The sequence below is a fragment of the Caretta caretta genome, chromosome 12 (genome assembly GCF_965140235.1).
Source record: "Caretta caretta isolate rCarCar2 chromosome 12, rCarCar1.hap1, whole genome shotgun sequence".
In the NCBI taxonomy this organism is placed as follows: Eukaryota; Metazoa; Chordata; order Testudines; family Cheloniidae; genus Caretta; species Caretta caretta.
In genome coordinates this window covers 23,098,631-23,116,329 of record NC_134217.1, presented here as the reverse complement: position 1 = coordinate 23,116,329, position 17,699 = coordinate 23,098,631, and the positions used below count along the sequence as shown (strand labels likewise).

Here is a 17,699-nt window from a genome sequence, read left to right as displayed (position 1 = left end):
AGTGGAGGCTCTAGTAGCTTTCTTCCCCAATGTGATTTTTGCCCAGACAGACTCTGTCTTATCCATTTCATCGCTTCTTATTTCTTTACAGTCTACCTCATCACAGATATACAATGCTACTCCACCACCTTTGCCTTCATTTCTGTCTTTCCTAAACAGCACATACCCTTCAATACCTGTAACTCCAGTCATGACTACTATTCAACCGTGTTTCTGTTATCCCTATAATATCTGGTTTCACTTCCTGCACCAGTAGCTCTAGTTCCTCCATTTTGTTATCTAGGCTCCTTGCATTAGTGTACAAACATCTTAATTTTTGCTGTTTGGCTTCGCTCACATTCTTTACCTAAGTAGGCACAGACATTCTACCGCCAGTATCACCTATTAGACTGGTATCTACACTACCCTTCCTTCTTATGTCCATTCTCCTACCCATGGCTGTATCCTTTCTTACTTCGTTTTCTTCCCTCTCAATGTTAAAATCTGGCATGGAGATTACCTGGACATCTCCCAACCATCTCCCCCAAATTCCGAGTTTAGTGCTCTCTTAGTCAGTTGTGCCAGCCTCCATCCTAGAAGTCTATTTCCCTCCCTGCTCAGGTGAAGTCCATCCTAGAGAGAACAGTCTTCTGTCCATGAATGCTTCCCAGGGGCCATACATCCCAAAGCCCTCCTTATAGCACCACTGCCTGAGCCATCTGTTGATCATCATAATCTTTTCACACCTTTGTTGCCCTTCTCTAGGAACAGGCAGAATCCCACTGAAGATCACTGAGCCTCGATTTCCTTAAGCGTCTTCCCCAGCCTGGCATAGTCTCCCTTGATACGTTCCAGCGAGAATCTAGCCGTATCATTTATTCCCACATGAAGGACAATCAGTGGATTCTTTCCCACTCCCGTTAGGATCCTCTTCAGCCTCAGGTCCTCATCCAGTATCTTAGCACCTGGCAGACAGCACTCCGTTCTGTTCTCTGGATCAGTTCTGGTTACAGGCCTGTCTACTCTTATCAGTAAGGATTCCCCAATCACGTAGACCTGCCTTTTCCTGGTGATGGTGCGATTCTCTGGTCTATCCCCTGTTCCCTCTGGCTGCAAGTCCTCTTGATTCCTATTGTCTCTTGCAATCCTCTGCAACCCATCCCGTATCCTCCTGGGGCTCATATTTGGTGATGTTATCTCCACTGACTCTTCCCCTCATCCTATAGGACTCGCTGCTCTTCTCTTCTTCCTTGCCCTCTCACCTTCAGTGACCACCTGCTGTGCCCCTTCTTCATTTTCCAACTCCGCAAACCTGTTCCTGAGCTCTATTTCTTCTTCACTAGCCCGTCTTTTCCTCTGCCTGGTTCTCTTAGTCACATGCTTCCACTGTCCACTTTCCTCACCCAGCAGTCTCCCCTCAGAGTTCTTTGGTCCTGCTTCCATCTGCAACTCTGAGCTTTTCCCTTCAGCCTCATGTCTTTGCTCCATCATCTGCTTGAACCCCCTTCTAAACTCAAGCAGAGTTTCCACCTTCATCTCCAATTCTCAGATCTTTTCTTCCATCAGCTCGATCAGATGGCACTTCATGCAGACTAAACTCTTCACAGGTACCCCCTCCAGGATCATTTACATGCCGCAGCTTCCACATCCAGTCATCTTCAATGTGTCTTCCACTGCTTGGGTCACTACCACTGCTGCCTCTGTATCTGTCATAGCCTTTGTCATAAATATAAAGGGAAGGGTAAACCCCTTTAAAATCCCTCCTGGCCAGAGGAAAAATCCTCTCACCTGTAAAGGGTTAAGAAGCTAAAGGTAACCTCGCTGGCACCTGACCAAAATGACCAATGAGGAGACAAGATACTTTCAAAAGCTGGGAGGAGGGAGAGAAACAAAGGGTCTGTGTCTGTCGGTATGCTGCTTTTGCCGGGGATAGAACAGGAATGGAGTCTTAGAACTTTTAGTACATAATTTAGCTAGGTATGTGTTAGATTATGATTTCTTTAAATGGCTGAGAAAAGAACTGTGCTGAATAGAATGACTATTTCTGTCTGTGTATCTTTTTTGTAACTTAAGATTTTGCCTAGAGGGATTCTCTATGTTTTGAATCTAATTACCCTGTAAGGTATCTACCATCCTGATTTTACAGGGGGGATTTCTTTATTTCTATTTACTTCTATTTCTATTAAAAGTCTTCTTGTAAGAAAACTGAATGCTTTTTCATTGTTCTCAGATCCAAGGGTTTGGGTCTGTGGTCACCTATGCAAATTGGTGAGGCTTTTTACCAAACCTTTCCCAGGAAGTGGGGTGCAAGGGTTGGGAGGATTTTGGGGGTAAAGATGTGTCCAAACTACTTTTCCTAGTAAACCCAGTTAGAGTTTGGTGGTGGCAGTGGATATTCCAAGGACAAAGGATAAAATTAATTTGTATCTTGGGGAAGTTTTAACCTAAGCTGGTAAAAGTAAGCTTAGGAGGTTTTCATGCAGGTCCCCACATCTGTACCCTAGAGTTCAGAGTGGGGGAGGAACCTTGACAGCCTTTTCACCTAAGTCCTGTTCATCCAGGAAACACAAACCAAACCAAAACACCCCCACTCACAGCAAAACAAACCCCCAACAAACATGAAAACACTGCTAGACCACCACACACTCCCTTCATAGCCTGTCTGTTCCTCTGCCTGGCTCTCTTAGTCTTCCCCCCAAACTCCCCTGGCAAACTCCCCTGTTTACAGCTCTGTTTGCTGGCTCCTGTGCCACTGCAACTGTCTGTAAGATTTCTGGTTTGAAATTGAACTTTTTGCTGCAGTTCACTGTGATACACTCAGAGGGAAACTAAGCCAACCTTAGCATTGGCGACAGTAATGGTAAGTAAACTAAAATTACAAAAAAAAAAATTGTTTTTGTGCAACACATGGGAAAACTAGCTTCCTTTCACAAGCACTTCTCTGCTGTGTTGGGGCAAAAACACATTTTGTAACTTTTTTTAGTACCTTTATTGTAGCCAATGCTACAGTTCGCTTGCACATTCCTTTCCCTTACATTATAAGAATCTTTCTGAGAAAAAGTCTTAGTTACAGAATCTGGTCTTTTATTTTTTTTTTTAAAAAGCTAGACTACAGTTTTGTTCCAATATTTTTCCTCATATTCTGTAGTGGACATATGTATATTTCTTATCTTGGTATGTGTTTCTGAACACATATGGATTTTTATTTGATCTGTCAAAAAGGGAAATACATACGGTACTCTGCACTGTGGTCAATGGTAGTTACATGTTACAGCCAATATATGGTTAAGGTCTGTAGTAGTACTTCTTTATTTTAAAAGGTTTTACATATATTAATTTGAGGATTTATTTAACTCAGATGAAAAGTTTTCTCCATGCTAAATCTTGGATTCTACTATCACAACTCAATTTCCCCTTGCCCTCCCTTCAGTACAGAAGAAAAGTCAATTTGATTAAATAAATTAAAATAAGTGTGAATTTCACAGCTTGGAGGTATTTTCCAAATGATTTCAGTAGGACTACTTCCAGGATTAAAGTTAAGTATGGACTAAATGTTTGCAGGACCACAGCCTTTGTAGGGTTTGGGGGTTGGGTTTTTTTTGTATATTTGCTTTGTAAGAAAGTTTTACAGAGAAATAAACAAAATGTAACTTTTACTTGCACACATTATCATAGTAGATGAGCAGTAAAAGAAAAAAATAAGAGAGCAGATTGTCCCAAACAAGATACTATTATTGTATTCAGGTACTTGCTATATGAATTTATCTCCCTGACAACAGCTACAAACTTTTTCCTTGAAGTATTTCAATTGTATAGGTCATAACACCAATCCCCACAGAAATGCTGAGCAGAGATACTTCCCCTTCAGTTTACTATTCAGTTTATTTTGGCATTGAATTAGTTTATTTAAAATGCAGTTATGTTTTTTCTATTGTAAAAATACTGAAGTTGAGAGACTCACAAGAGGATGTGGAGAAGAGTTTCTAATTTTCTGCAGATACAGGAAGACACCGACCTTTCAAAAATAAGACTATTTTTGTCTTTAAGTCATTTTATTTAAATAGTAGCATTTTCTAAACCTTTACATTCTATAAAGATTTAAGTTCTTATTTACTAGAAGCATGTATGCCGAGTTCAGGCCATGTCAGATATTACAGGAGGATCACAATATCAAATATAATTAAGGTAAGGAAATTTGCAGTGTGACTTCCATTCATCCATAAAGTAATTAAACCCGGCTATGAAGTAAATATTCAGGGTATCACATAAAATGTGAATTATTAGGACAAACCAGAACGATCTTTTATATATTGTTATCAACACTAGATTTGAAAAATGTTTAAGTACTGAAACCACACATAATTTGATGAGTTTTAGCCACTTAATTCAAAATAACTCATTTTTAAAAGATAAAAAAGTTATCTTAAAAACCCAGACTCATTAGATTCCTTAGTAATTACAAAACAATTTAAGGCCCTGAGCCTTCAATCAGATCTATGTAGGTAAATTCTGTGCAGAGCCCCACTGAAGTGGCAGAAAATGTAGGCTGAAAGTACAGTTATGATGTCTTAGAAAACTTTTATATAGGACAAAAGAACATCATGTGGACAGATTATGTAATGCAAATTCAGTATCTTTTTGGTAACAGAAATCAATGTGATAATGTATCTGTAGACAGTTACTGTTAAACTGAAAAAATGTCAATTATTCCATCATGAAACAGAATAAGTATACTTTGCATTTTCTACTTTCATTTTTGATTGTTCAGTTGGCATAAAATGAATTTCATTTTGTTGAATAACTACAAGCACAAATACATCCTTTTCACATAAAGCTTGGAAACCACAGAAATGACTGCCATTACAAGTGTCTTCACTTCAAGTTGCAGTAATAGTGATAATATGAGAATAAAAGTTGATACAATGGCTTGCCTTCTGTTCATTAAAAATGTAGATTGGATTTTTTTTAGTAATACTTATAATCTGAATAAAGCAATTTCAACAGTGTTTTTAGTATGATATCATGCTTAGATGTTTGCTCACATTGACCTTAACAGGTGCCACAACTATTAGTGCAGAATAAGCAAATACTATCTATGCATAGTGCAAGATCTCTTTCAGAATTCAAAAATACACTGAGGGATGATGTCAACTTGAAAAACAGTCAATTTCTAAGGGTGATTTAAAAAGAGTTTTAAGTACTATGCCTTCCCTTAAGTACTCCAGCTAATTTTTGTGGGACTGCAGTTTGTTTTATTTCCTACTAGGAAAATGTTTTTCTACCTTTGTGTGATTGAAGCTGTCATAAATATAAAGGGAAGGGTAAACCCCTTTGAAATCCCTCCTGGCCAGGGGAAAGCTCCTCTCACCTGTAAAGGGTTAAGAAGCTAAAGGTAACCTCGCTGGCACCTGACCAAAATGACCAATGAGGAGACAAGATACTTTCAAAAGCTGGGAGGAGGGAGAGAAACAAAGGGTCTGGGTCTGTCTGTATGCTGCTTCTTGCCAGGGACAGAACAGGAATGGAGTCTTAGAACTTTTAGTAAGTAATCTAGCTAGGTATGTGTTAGATTATGATTTCTTTAAATGGCTGAGAAAAGAATTGTGCTGAATAGAATAACTATTTCTGTCTGTGTATCTTTTTTGTAACTTAAGGTTTTGCCTAGAGGGGTTCTCTATGTTTTTGAATCTAATTACCCTGTAAGATATCTACCATCCTGATTTTACAGGGGGGATTTCTTTATTTCTAATTACTTCTATTTTCTATTAAAAGTCTTCTTGTAAAAAACTGAATGCTTTTTCATTGTTCTCAGATCCAAGGGTTTGGGTCTGTGGTCACCTATGCAAATTGGTGAGGCTTTTTATCCAACATTTCCCAGGAAAGGGGGGGTGCAAGTGTTGGGAGGATTGTTCATTGTTCTTAAGATCCAAGGGTCTGGGTCTGTAGTCACCTAGGCAAATTGGTGAGGCTTTTTACCAAACCTTGTCCAGGAAGTGGGGTGCAGGGTTTTGGGAAGTATTTTGGGGGGAAAGACGTGTCCAAACAGCTCTTCCCCAGTAACCAGTATTAGTTTGGTGGTGGTAGCGGCCAGTCCAAGGACAACGGGGGGAATATTTTGTACCTTGGGGAAGTTTTGACCTAAGCTGGTAAAGATAAGCTTAGGAGGTTTTTTCATGCAGGTCCCCACATCTGTACCCTAGAGTTCAGAGTGGGGGAGGAACCTTGACAGAAGCATAGAAACATAAAGGAAAAGTTCCATACAGGAGAAATTATTATTTTACACATCACGCTGTCAAACTGAAAGATGATATTTTTCTCTAATCTTTTTCAAATTATAGTGATCTTAGATATTTGCAACGAAAGTAAAAAATTCAAACCTCTGTGATTCTTCTACATCTTTGGACAGCAAAAGTTACTGTTGCTTACTATATTTACAAGCTGAGCCTAGAAAGAAAAAGTCTTATTCTAGATTCTGTTTTGCAGTAGAGTGATATTGAAGAGACTATTTTTATTTTTAAAAATTGAAAAACAAAAAAGTTCAAACTTTAATTACTGCATCAGTAACACTTAGACAAGAGAAAAGCCCCAATCTTGTAATCAGATCTATTAGTGTGGACCCGTACTCTGCATGTAGCCCAGTTAAAGTCAAGGATCTACCCACACTGCCCATTTGCAGGATTTAGACCTATGGGAAATTTCTCCAGATTGAAGTAGTGAAATATACATGAGTGAAGTGCGTATTTCAAAAGGCATGACTAACTTAAGGGCATTTGAAATGAAAGTTAGGTCTAGGGAAGGCCAACTATTGTTTTACACAATAATGTAAAGCAAAAGCTATCACAACAGCCTTTACAAATCCCATGAGCAGGAAAACTTTATCATCAGAATTTCACTTTTACTATTGGTTTTATTACTTAATTTTCAGAAACCAAAGCTATTGACATAGCAAAATCCTTGAGGCTGATATCAACACAACAGCTGAGAAAAGTTAGATCTCACAGAGTTACCATACATCCAGGTTTTCCTGGACATTGCCTCTTTTTTGAGCTTCCATCCACTGACTGCGTGGATTTTTCAAACAACAGGAAATGTCCTGGATTTTTGCAGAGCAGATGCTGCAGCTTAAAAAGAGCCCTGATTGGTCCATTTTCCAATTGGTTCTGCTCCGACACTGACAGCTGATTGGTCCATTTCTCTGCAAAAACAGCTGCCAGATCCTAACCACTCAAGCCCTGGGAGGTGCTGACTGATGGCTGTTGCTGCTTCCTGGGCATGTACCAGCTACACAGGGAGCGACACTATCCTCCACTTCCAGTGAGCACCCCTCCTACAGGTACCCTCTCCAGCTCTTCCTGCCCCTTCAGTGTCCTCTTTTTGGGAATCTGAAATATGGTAACCCTACATGACAGGCTTCTCATATCACTCCCTCTCCAAAGGGGAGGGGGGCTGAAGTCAAGCACCAGTTTGGTTTTCCTACTCCTGCATTTCAAAATAACTGACTGGAACTAAAATGAATCAGATTTGGTACATTAAGATTATTGCCTCAACTGCACTTTGGTTTCAGCATCTGGTTGCTCTCTCCTCCCCTGCAGGGGCTGCTGAAACAACCGGAGGCTTGTTTTCCGCCTCAAAACCCCATCGCGGTAGAAGGGGATGGTAACGTGGGGGTGGTTGGAGGCATATCTACCCTGCCAGGGACGCTTGCAAACCTCCCCATTTAGATAATTATTTATCAACCTTCCTCTCCTACAGTCAGACCTCATGCAACCTCCTGTCCAGCTTAGTCACCGCCCGTCATTCATACAGCAAACCCATCTCTGGGATAGGGAGAGAAGAGGCACAAGAAGCCGCTCAGGGCAGAAAACCCCGTCCAGGCTGCGTGAGGTGTGTGAACCCTAGGTTACGCTAAGGGGAAGGGGCAAGGAGAGCGCTGGGCGTTACGTAGGAAGCAAGGGCGCGAATGCACACCCCAGTACGGGGCGCGGGCGCCAAGACCCCCCAGGGGCAGCAGGCGGAGGCCGAGGCGGGCGGTGATGACCCCAGTTACACCGCAGGGGCGCTGGGGGAAGAGAGTTTTCTCCGGGGGTGAGAGAAGGGAGCGGGGTCTGTGGGAGACGGACGGGGGCCCTGCGCCGTGCCGCAGGAGGTGGTCGCGGGGGAGCCCAAAGTCTGAGCCGGGGGGAGGGTTCCAGGATATGCACATGGGCTCCGCTTCCTGGCGCTCTGTTGCCGCCGCCTCCTCCTTCCCTCCCGCGCCCCGTTGCACACACGGTACCTGCCGGGTCCTCCGCGGGACAGGCCGCTCCCCGCCACGTCGCCTGGATTCTCTCGGACCGGCGTCGCTGAAGGCTTCCCCCCCTCCCTGGGAACACTGCTTCAAAATGGCGGTGATGGAGACGGGATCACGTGACCGTTAAGCCAGGTCAGGTGATCGACGAGTGAAAGTTCTCTGTCTCCTCTCCCGCCTTTCTGTTACCATAGAGACGAGGGCTGGCCTCAGGGTGAAGGAAAACCCGAAGGCCCTGCTTACAGAAGGGCATAGACTGCACCATACGGTTTCACCTAGGAGCCTCATAGCCAAGGGGCAAGCTCAACCCCCCTGCACAAAGAAAAGAAGTACTTGTGGCCCCTTAGACTAACCAATTTATTTGAGCATAAGCTTTCGTGAGCTACAGCTCACTTCATCGGATGCACAGACATTCAGCAGCCAATCTTGCCCCTCACCCCTTCAGCATTTACACTCACCCCCTGTACACTGACATTCAGCACCCACCCTCACCCATTCAGCATCCACACTGACCCCCTATACACTGACATTCAGCATCCACACTCACCCCTCGAGCATCCATGTCCATTTGCCTACCCACTGCTGTTCCTTTCTCCATTGCTGTATTCTCTTTCTTGATTTTTCTCCTGGTCAATATTAGAAACAGGCATGGAGATTACATGTGCATCTCCCAACTGTCTCCCCTGAATTCCTAGCTTAAAACTCTTTTAATCAGTTGTGCCAACCTCCATCCCAAAGCCCTCTTTATAGCACCACTGCCTGAGCCATCTGTTCATCATGATCTTGTCTTGGCTTCATTCTCCTCCTCTAGGGATAGGTAGAATCCCACTGAAGATCTTCCCCAGCCTGACATAGTCTCCCTTGATGCATACCAGCAAGAATCTGGCAGTGTCCTTTCTTCCCACATGAAAGACAATCAGTGGATTCTTTCCTGCTACAGTCAGGATCCTCTTCAGCCTCAGATCCACGTCCCATATCGTAGTTCCCAGCAGACAGCACTCCCTTCTGTTCTTCAGATGAGTTCTGGTGACAGGCCTTGGTCTTCTTAGTAGGGAGTCACCAATCTTGTTGACCTGCCTCTTTCTGGTGTTGGTGTGATTCTCCAGCCTTCCTCTTCATTCTGGCTGCAAGTCCTCTTGTCTTTCGTTCTCTCTTGCAATCGTCTGCAAGTGATCCTCTATCCTCCTGGGGCTCTGAACTCTGGCTGTCTCCATTGACTCTTCCTCTCTTCTTATAGAACTAGCTGCTTTTCTCTTGCTTCTTGCCCTTCCACTGCCTGCTGTACCCCTTCTTCATTTTCCAACTCTGCAGTCCTGTTCCTGAACTCTATTTACTCCTGGGGGAATTATGCTCCAAAAAATTAAAAATTCTGTGCACTATTTTAAAATTCTGCAAAATTCTGAATATTTTATTTGTCAAAATAACAAAATATAATCACACCAGTTTCAATTATTTTTGGTGATTTATTTCAAAATACCTGTCAGCAAGTCTGCCTGTAACAATACAAACAAAAAAAGGATTCAGGAAATGTTTTTTGACAAACAGATTCCTTATTAGGCATATTAATACAGAGCTCTGAATAATAATTCATTTAAAGTACAATACAGAACCATATTTCCCACATCCCTCAAAAGCAGTGCAAAAGCTTGGGGCAGTCAGGGGTAATGGAGGAGCTGAGGGAGAGGGAAAATAATTGGTGGGAAGGAGCCTGGGTGTGAACTCAGATGGTTGTTGGGTATGGGTGGGAAAAGTATGGAACAGGTCTTTTTGGGGGTGGGGGAGGGATTGTTAGGGATCTTCCCCCATGCAGACCCTGGCTGATCCATAGCCTCTCCCATTCAGTCAGGTACATGTGTCCTTGTCCCCATGTGGTTCTGCACCCCCATGTGTCCTTGCATCCCTGTCCACATGTGTCCCTCCACCCCAACTCAGACATTCCATCCCCATGTGGCCCCGCACCCCCTCTCCCATCCCTATGTAGCTTTTTACCCCCTCCTCATGTGTTTCTGTGCCCCCACTCAGCCACCCTCTGTCCCTATGTAGCTCTGCACCCCTTCCCACATCACCATGTGGCCCTGCCCCTCCCTCCCTTCTGTGACTCTGCACCTCTGCTCCCATTCAGCCCCTGCCCCTCCCTGACTAGCCCTTATGAGCCCCTTTCTGACCCCCCCCCTCCCAGCACCCTATGCTGTCTGTCTCCCCATAGCCCCTGTCTCCTGACCTCGCTTGACAGCTGCTGTGAACAAGGCAGGCTCTCTCTCTTCCCTAGCTGGCTGGGAGCTGCTGCTGTGTTCTATTGCCCACAATACCCTCTGGTGGACAAAAGGTGGAACTGCAGGAACATTTCAACAGAAGCTTTTTTTTTTGCACAAAAAAATAAAAATGTGTGTGGCTCATTAATTATACACATGTGCAGTAGCGCAGAATTCCCCCAGGAGTATCTATTTCTCATTCACTAGCCATTCTTTTCTTCTGCCTGGTTCTCAGTCACATGCTTCCACTAGCTACTTTCCTCACCCAGCAGTCTATGCTCCCAGTTCTCCAGTCCATCTTGCATCTGCAAGTCTTGATTTTTCCTTCAGCCTCCACTTGCCTTTCCTTCATCACCTGAGTCTCTTTGAAACTCAACCCTAGTTTCTGCCTGCATCTCCAAATCTCAGATCTTGTCTTCCATCAACTTTATGAAGCAACACTTCATACAAACAAAGCTCTTTTTGGGTACCAGATCCAGGATAATGTACATCCTACAGCTTCCACATCTGGTCATCTTCATTGTCTCTTCTGTTCCTTGTGTCACTACCACTCCTACCTCTGTACCTGTCATAGCCTTCCCACCTAAACTCCTGTCAAGGAAAATAAAAATAAAAAACCCCCAAACTAGAACAACAAACACTCTCTCCCCCAAACTCCTCTATTTTCAGCTCTGTTTGCTGGCTCCTGTGCTGTGCCAGAAGCAGAGCCTTTGATCACAGCAGAGTCCTGATTAGGGGGTGGGGCTTCCCTGATTAGGGCAGTGAAGCAGCCAGCCAGCAGCATAGGAGCTAGGAAGCAGAGCTAAAAATGGGAGTTTGAGTGGGAGTTCTCTTGGAGGAGGCAAGGCCCTATTTCTTAGGGGGCAGTGAGCAAGTTCTTGTGGTTTTTTTGTCCCTCTCCCCCCCCCCCCCCCCCTAGTTTGCAGAGGCTGGTAGGGGGGAGTGTGCTGTGAGAGCAGCAGAACCACACTCAAAAACACAAGAATTCACTCACTGCCCCTAAGGAACAGGGGCTTGTCTCCTCCAACAGAACTACTCAACCTCCCATGTAATTGCCCCATGTTACCCTGATGTTTCCGCAAACCATAGTTGCTCAGCAGCACCACATGCTTAGAGCTGTGAAATCACAGGGTGAGCAACACTGTGATTTTTATTGTGAGGCTCATGATATTTGGGATTTTTTGTAAAGCTGCATCTCATGGATTCAGGTGATTACATGAGAATCTTAATTTTCATTTTCTGAAAAGGTAAATTTTTAGTATTCATGGTTGCAAAGAAAATATGAACTGTAAAGGCTCAAAGACCAGGAGGGACTTAAAAAGAACCAAAGGAAGGGTTCCTTCCCTGAAAGAGCTCATAAAGTGAAAAGTTGAAAAGAATTATTGGTGAAAAGAAACTTGGGGCTTCATTTTGAAATTGTACAGAAAGTAGTCAGTGAAACCAAGTTCTTGATATTTAAAGGGACACTGTCAGGAAGCATGTATCAGAGTTCAGGTTGCACTCCCCATCAGTACCTGGCCCAAGCCAGGGAAGCTAATGATCAAACCAGCGAATCAAATTTGTTGATAAATCCTGATCACATGTCACCCGAGACACGTTTTGCATACGCTAAGAAGACGGGACACTGTCAACTTGAATTTTTTAAAACTAATTAATCTATATAAAAACACTCTTTAAATAATGTATCCTAAAATGTTTACTTTTAAAAAATATTTTAAATATATAAAGGATTTTCTGATCTCTTGCTTATATTTAGATTGGATTTTTGGGGACATCCAAAAGCAACACCACCAAATATTCTTGGGCTCTGTCCTTCTTTGCTCTCCCTTTTCTCTCTGCACGCTCCAGCCTGCTGCCTCTTCAGTTTCAGTTACCATTTTGCTGCTTCTGTTACTGGCAAACACTATATCCTGGTACAGGAAATACACCATCAACAAAGGTACAACTGATTATACTCAAATTGTCAAATGCACAGAATAGCAAATTGAAAAACAAACAGAAATTTGTTCTGAATCTCTCAATAATAATAATCTTAGAGTACACGTGTAATAATAGTTGGTACAAAATTTTCTGATCAAAATGAGTTAAGGGTGGCCCTTTAAGAGCTCCTGAAAATCTGTTTCATTGAACGTTTGAGAACTTCTAACCTTTTCACCTTCTATATAAGTTTCTTTTTTCTTACTTGTAATTATTTGTCGTGGTTTAATTAACCAGTCATCACAAGGGATTCACTCCTTCTGTAGATAAAGGAATGAGAAAGTTTTCTATCTTGTCTCTGTACAGTAGTACCTGATACAGTGTGTCTAGGTTAAAGATACTATGTAGATAACTGGATAACAACAGTCTCCACACACTATGTAATTCTCCTTTGAGGTAATTAAAAACTTCATTAAGTTAAATATTTCACTTGCATTGGAAGTATCATGACTGTATACATTGCTCAATAAGATTGGTGTATTTACAATTCTACATTGAATAGGATGGCTTCTGTTAGGATATAGATATTCAGGCCTGTCGGTAAAGGCCTGTACTCGAAGAATTTTGGTGTATTCTTATCACTTGGCTAGTTATAGAGGTGTAAAAGAAAGAATCAAAATCACTGTCTGCTGGTGTAAGATCCTTCTCTTAGTGAGACAGTCTGAGGCCCTGTTCTTAGGCTAAGGCCTTTGGCTAAGCAGCAGAGGCAGCCATAAACTGGGAAGCGACTGGTCACATCCTCACATTCCAAACTAGTCACACTGAAAGAAGGTGCTATTGGGCTGTTAGGAATACAATCCTGTCCTGATAATGCCTGTCACCTCCAGAGAAAGGGAAGTGCTTAGAAGATGTAAAAGGAAACTTAGTTTGATAGCATCCTATCTGGCAAGAACTCACGGTATCAATAGCTGGGATGTGAAATCCTCACTTCTGTATTGTTTTGTCATTATAGTTCCCACTTTGCTATTGTTTGTCTGTATAATCTCTGTCTGGTTCTGTGATTGTTCCTGTCTGCTGTATAATTAATTTTGCTGGGTGTAAACTAATTAAGGTGGTGGGATAGAATTGGTTACATAATCATGTTACAATATGTTAGGATTGGTTAGTTAAATTTCAGGAAAATGATTGGTTAAGGTATAGCTAAGCAGAACTCAAGTTTTACTATATAGTCTGCAATCAATCAGGAAGTGAGTAGGTGAGTGGGGGGGGGGGAATGGGAACAGGGAATGGGGTAAGGAAATTGGAATCATGTTTGGCTCAGGGCAGGAATGGGAACAGGGACACAGGTGTAAGGCTCTGTGGTGTCAGAGCTGGGAAGAGGGACTCTAAGGGAGGAAACTGGAATCATGCTTGCTGGAAGTTCACCCCATTAAACATTGAATTGTTTGCACCTTTGGACTTCGGGTATTGTTGCTCTCTGGTCATGTGAGAAGGACCAGGGAAGTAAGTGGGTGAAGGAATAAGCCCCCTAACAGCTTCTATCCTATATTACAAAGTTTCCGGTTTTCATAATTATATTATAATTATTTGCAAGCTAAAGGAAATGTGAAACTAGATTAAATTTGGATAAGACAAATAACTGAACATGCTAGAAACAAGACACTTTGTGTTGAGCATAATAACGTTTGTAATTTTATTAAAAAAGTATAAAAGTTGCCTTGTAATAACTATAGATATGTACAAAATGTAAGAGAGATGAACTTTGTGTTGAGCATGATAAGCTCAATTAAAATAAAAGTAATGTGTATTCTGGAAACTCCAAATAAAATTGGAGATGATAGTTCAGAAAGGATGCTATCTTGATTGATGAATTAAGTACAAATGAGATTTAAACAAAGAAGTCCTTTGTATAAACTTTTGAATAACAGAAATCCATGTAGAGAAACTTGTCTATAAGGTGTCTACTTCTTTGTGACCTCAGGTTGAAAACATTTTTCAGTCACGAAGATGGATGGTGAGGTTTAATTTTATTAATGAGTAGAAAAGCCATTGGTTATATGATTGTCAATAATAAATTTACTTTAGTCCAGGACTTTTTTCTGCACTTTGGAAACTGACTGTTCCAGAACCCCTCAAAATACTTAATAACATCAACTTTATTATATTGTATCATATAATTAGGGACCTAAATATTGTAAATTAAATGTACAGCATATTATTCATAATACTGAAATGGTCTCAACCAATGAGAACACATGGATGCTGTTCTAACTTAAGCTTGATGTTAAACCAGCTGTCCCGAAGAAAGCAGAAGTGTCATAAAGACATCTTTACCCCTCTCCGGGTCCTGCACAGTTTGTTTGGAACTGAGGATCAGGGCTCTTATCTTGAACATCTGTGTGGTGTGGTGGGTTTTTTTTTTAATTATTTTTGTTTGTGAAAATGACCAAGAAAATTGATTGCTGAGCACTTCCACTAGTATCCAGGCAAGTACGATTTTCTGACATATTTCAGTCAAGTTTCAGACCTTGGCAGACTACTGAGGATGTTTTAGGTCAGTGGTTCTCAAACTTTTGTACTGGTGACCCCTTTCAATTAGCAAGCCTATGAGTGTGTCCCCCCTTATGAATTTAAAACACTTTTTAAAAATATATTTAACACCATTATAAATGCTGGAAGCAAAGCGGGGTTTGGGGTGGAGGCTGACAGCTCACGACCCCCCATGTAATAACTTCATTACCCCCTCTTCAGTTTGAGAACCCCTGTTTTAGGTTGTGTGATGCATATACTCTGTTTTGGATTTGAGACAGAGCTACCTTGAATATTACAGAGAACTCTCAGTAATACTTGCCATAGAATTATAGGACTGAAAGGGACCTCAAGATGTCTTCTAGTCCAATCGCCTTCACTCAAGGCAGGACTAAGTATTATCTAGACCAGGGATCGGCAACCATTGGCACATGGCCTGCCAGGGTAAGCCCCCTGGCAGGCTGGGCTGGTTTGTTTACTTGCTGCGTCCGCAGGTTCAGCCGATCGCAGCTCCCGCTGGCTGTGGTTTGCCGTCCCAGGCCAATGGGGGCTGCGGGAAGCGGCACGGGCTGAGGGATGTATTTGTGATCTACTATGACCCTCTGATCCCTTTCCACAGTGCTCCTTCCTAGGCAGTCATTTCCCATTTTGTATGTGTGCAACAGATTGTTCTTTTCTAAGTGGAATACTTTGCATTTGTCATTATTGAATTTCATCCTATTTAGTTCACACCATTTCTCCAGTTTGTCCAGATCTTTTTGAATTTTAATCCTATCCTTCAAAGCACTTGCAACCCTTTCTAGCTTTGTATTGTCTGCAAACTTTATAAGTGACTCTCACTTATACAATTATCTACAATTATCAAAATAATTGATGAAGATATTGAAAAAAAACAGACCCATAACTGATCCCTGTGGGACCCCACTTGATATGCCCTTCCAACTTGACTGTGAACCACTGATAACTACTCTCTGGGAACGGTTTTCCAATCAGTTATGCACCCACCTTATAGTAGCTCCATCTAGGTTGTATTTCCCTAGTTTGTTTATGAGAAGGCCTTACTATCAAAAGCCTTACTAAAATCAAGATATAGCACATCTACTGCTTCCAACCTTCCACAAGGCTTGTTACCCATTCAAAGAAAGCTATTGGGTTGTTTTGACATGAATTGTTCTTGAAAAATCCATGCTAACTGTTACTTATCACCTTCTTATCTTCTAGGTATTTGCAAATTGATTGCTTATTATTTGCTCCATTATCTTTCCCGGTACTGAAAAAAGCTGATTGATCAGTAATTACCCAGGTTGTTCTTATTCCCCTTTTTATAGATTGGCACTATATTTGCCCTTCTCCAGTTCTTTGGAATCTCTCTTGTCTTCCATGACTTTTCAAAGATAATCACTAATGGCTCACATATCTCCTCAGTCAGCTCCTTGAGTATTGTAGGATGTATTTTCTGGTGACCTTAAGACATCTAACTTGTCTAAGTAATTTGTAACTTGTTCTTTCCCTATTTTAGCCTCTTATCCTACCTCATTTTCACTGGCATTCATTAAGTTAGGTGTACAATTGCTACTAAACTTTTTGGTGAAAACTGAAACAAAAAAGTATTTAGCACTTCTACAATTTCCACATTTTCTGTCATTCTTCTCCCACCTCCCCATTGAGTAACGGGCCTACCCTGTCCTTGGTCTTCCCCTTGCTTCTAATGTATTAGTAGAATGTTTTCTTGTTACCCTTTATGTCTCTAGCTAGTTTAATCTCATTTTGTGCCTTGGCCATTCTAATTTTGTCCCTACATACTTGTTATTTGTTTATATTCATCCTTTGTAATTTGACCTAGCTTCCACTTTTTGTAGGGCTCTTTTTTGAGTTTCAGATCATAGAAGATCTCCTGGTTAAGTCAGGGTGGTCTCTTGCTATACTTTCTATCTTTTCTACGCAGTGGGATAGTTTGCTCTTGTGGCCTTAATAATGCCCCTTTGAAAAACTGAGAACTCTTTTGAACTTTTCTTTCCCTTAGACTTGCTTCCAATGAGATCTTACCTGCAACTCCCTGAGTTTGCTAAAGTCTGCCTTCTTGAAATCCATTATCTTTATTGTGCTGTTTTCCCTCCTACCATTCTTTATGGCCATATGCTGCCACTTTGAATTCACTTGAGGTTTCCCTTGTGGCATTTGGTACTGGCACATCCTGGACTAGATAGACTGGTCTGATCTAGCACAGTATTCCTTATATTTCTATTTTATATTCCTAAGTATTAGTTACATTTTGTTAAGGCACCTGGAGGCCTTTGGGCTTGGATATTGAGACATTAAAATTGAATTGAATTGAATTTACATTATTTAAATAGATTATTCAGATTTACACAGACATTTCTTAATATTCAGCTTTTCTAATCCCAAAGTAGTGATATTTCAGCTGCAACAATGACATCTAGGGGCTGATTTCTATTAATTTAATATTAGATATGTATCTCCCATTTTTGGAAAACATAAGCACTAATACGTTGACTAAATCAAAATTACAGTATTCACTAAAAAACTGTAAATCTGATATGTGCTGAAAGTTATAACTTAGAATAACCATGGCATTTTACCTTTTTTTTTCTGTTTTGTTTTCCCTTACTTCTGGCTGCTTCTGGCATTTAATGATGTTCTTATTTTTAAAATTGCAAAACAATGAATCTCTGTGACTGCTGTACACAGTTTCCCCCCGCCCCGACATTAACAAA

At 41.5% G+C, this 17,699-nt stretch overlaps 1 protein-coding gene and 1 long non-coding RNA gene across 10 annotated transcripts in view; one reads left to right on the top strand and one right to left on the bottom strand.

Annotated features, from left to right (window-relative positions):
- Nucleotides 1–8,377, bottom strand: part of ZNF507 (zinc finger protein 507) — a 50,843-nt gene extending 42,466 nt beyond the window's left edge. For 5 of the 6 annotated variants that reach the window (XM_048870867.2, XM_075118400.1, XM_075118401.1 and 2 more), the window contains exon 1: nucleotides 8,255–8,377. The gene's annotated coding sequence lies outside the window, so the exon portion shown is untranslated. Of the gene's footprint in view, nucleotides 1–6,356; nucleotides 6,424–8,254 lie in introns of all 6 variants that reach the window. The other variant, XM_048870866.2, reaches the window with a different exon arrangement.
- Nucleotides 7,218–17,699, top strand: part of LOC125620592 (uncharacterized) — a 372,396-nt gene continuing 361,914 nt past the window's right edge. For 3 of the 4 annotated variants that reach the window (XR_012664579.1, XR_012664578.1, XR_012664580.1), the window contains exons 1-2: nucleotides 7,218–7,312; nucleotides 7,732–7,863. This is a non-coding gene — a long non-coding RNA (uncharacterized LOC125620592). The remainder of the gene's footprint in view (nucleotides 7,313–7,731; nucleotides 7,864–17,699) is intronic. The other variant, XR_012664581.1, reaches the window with a different exon arrangement.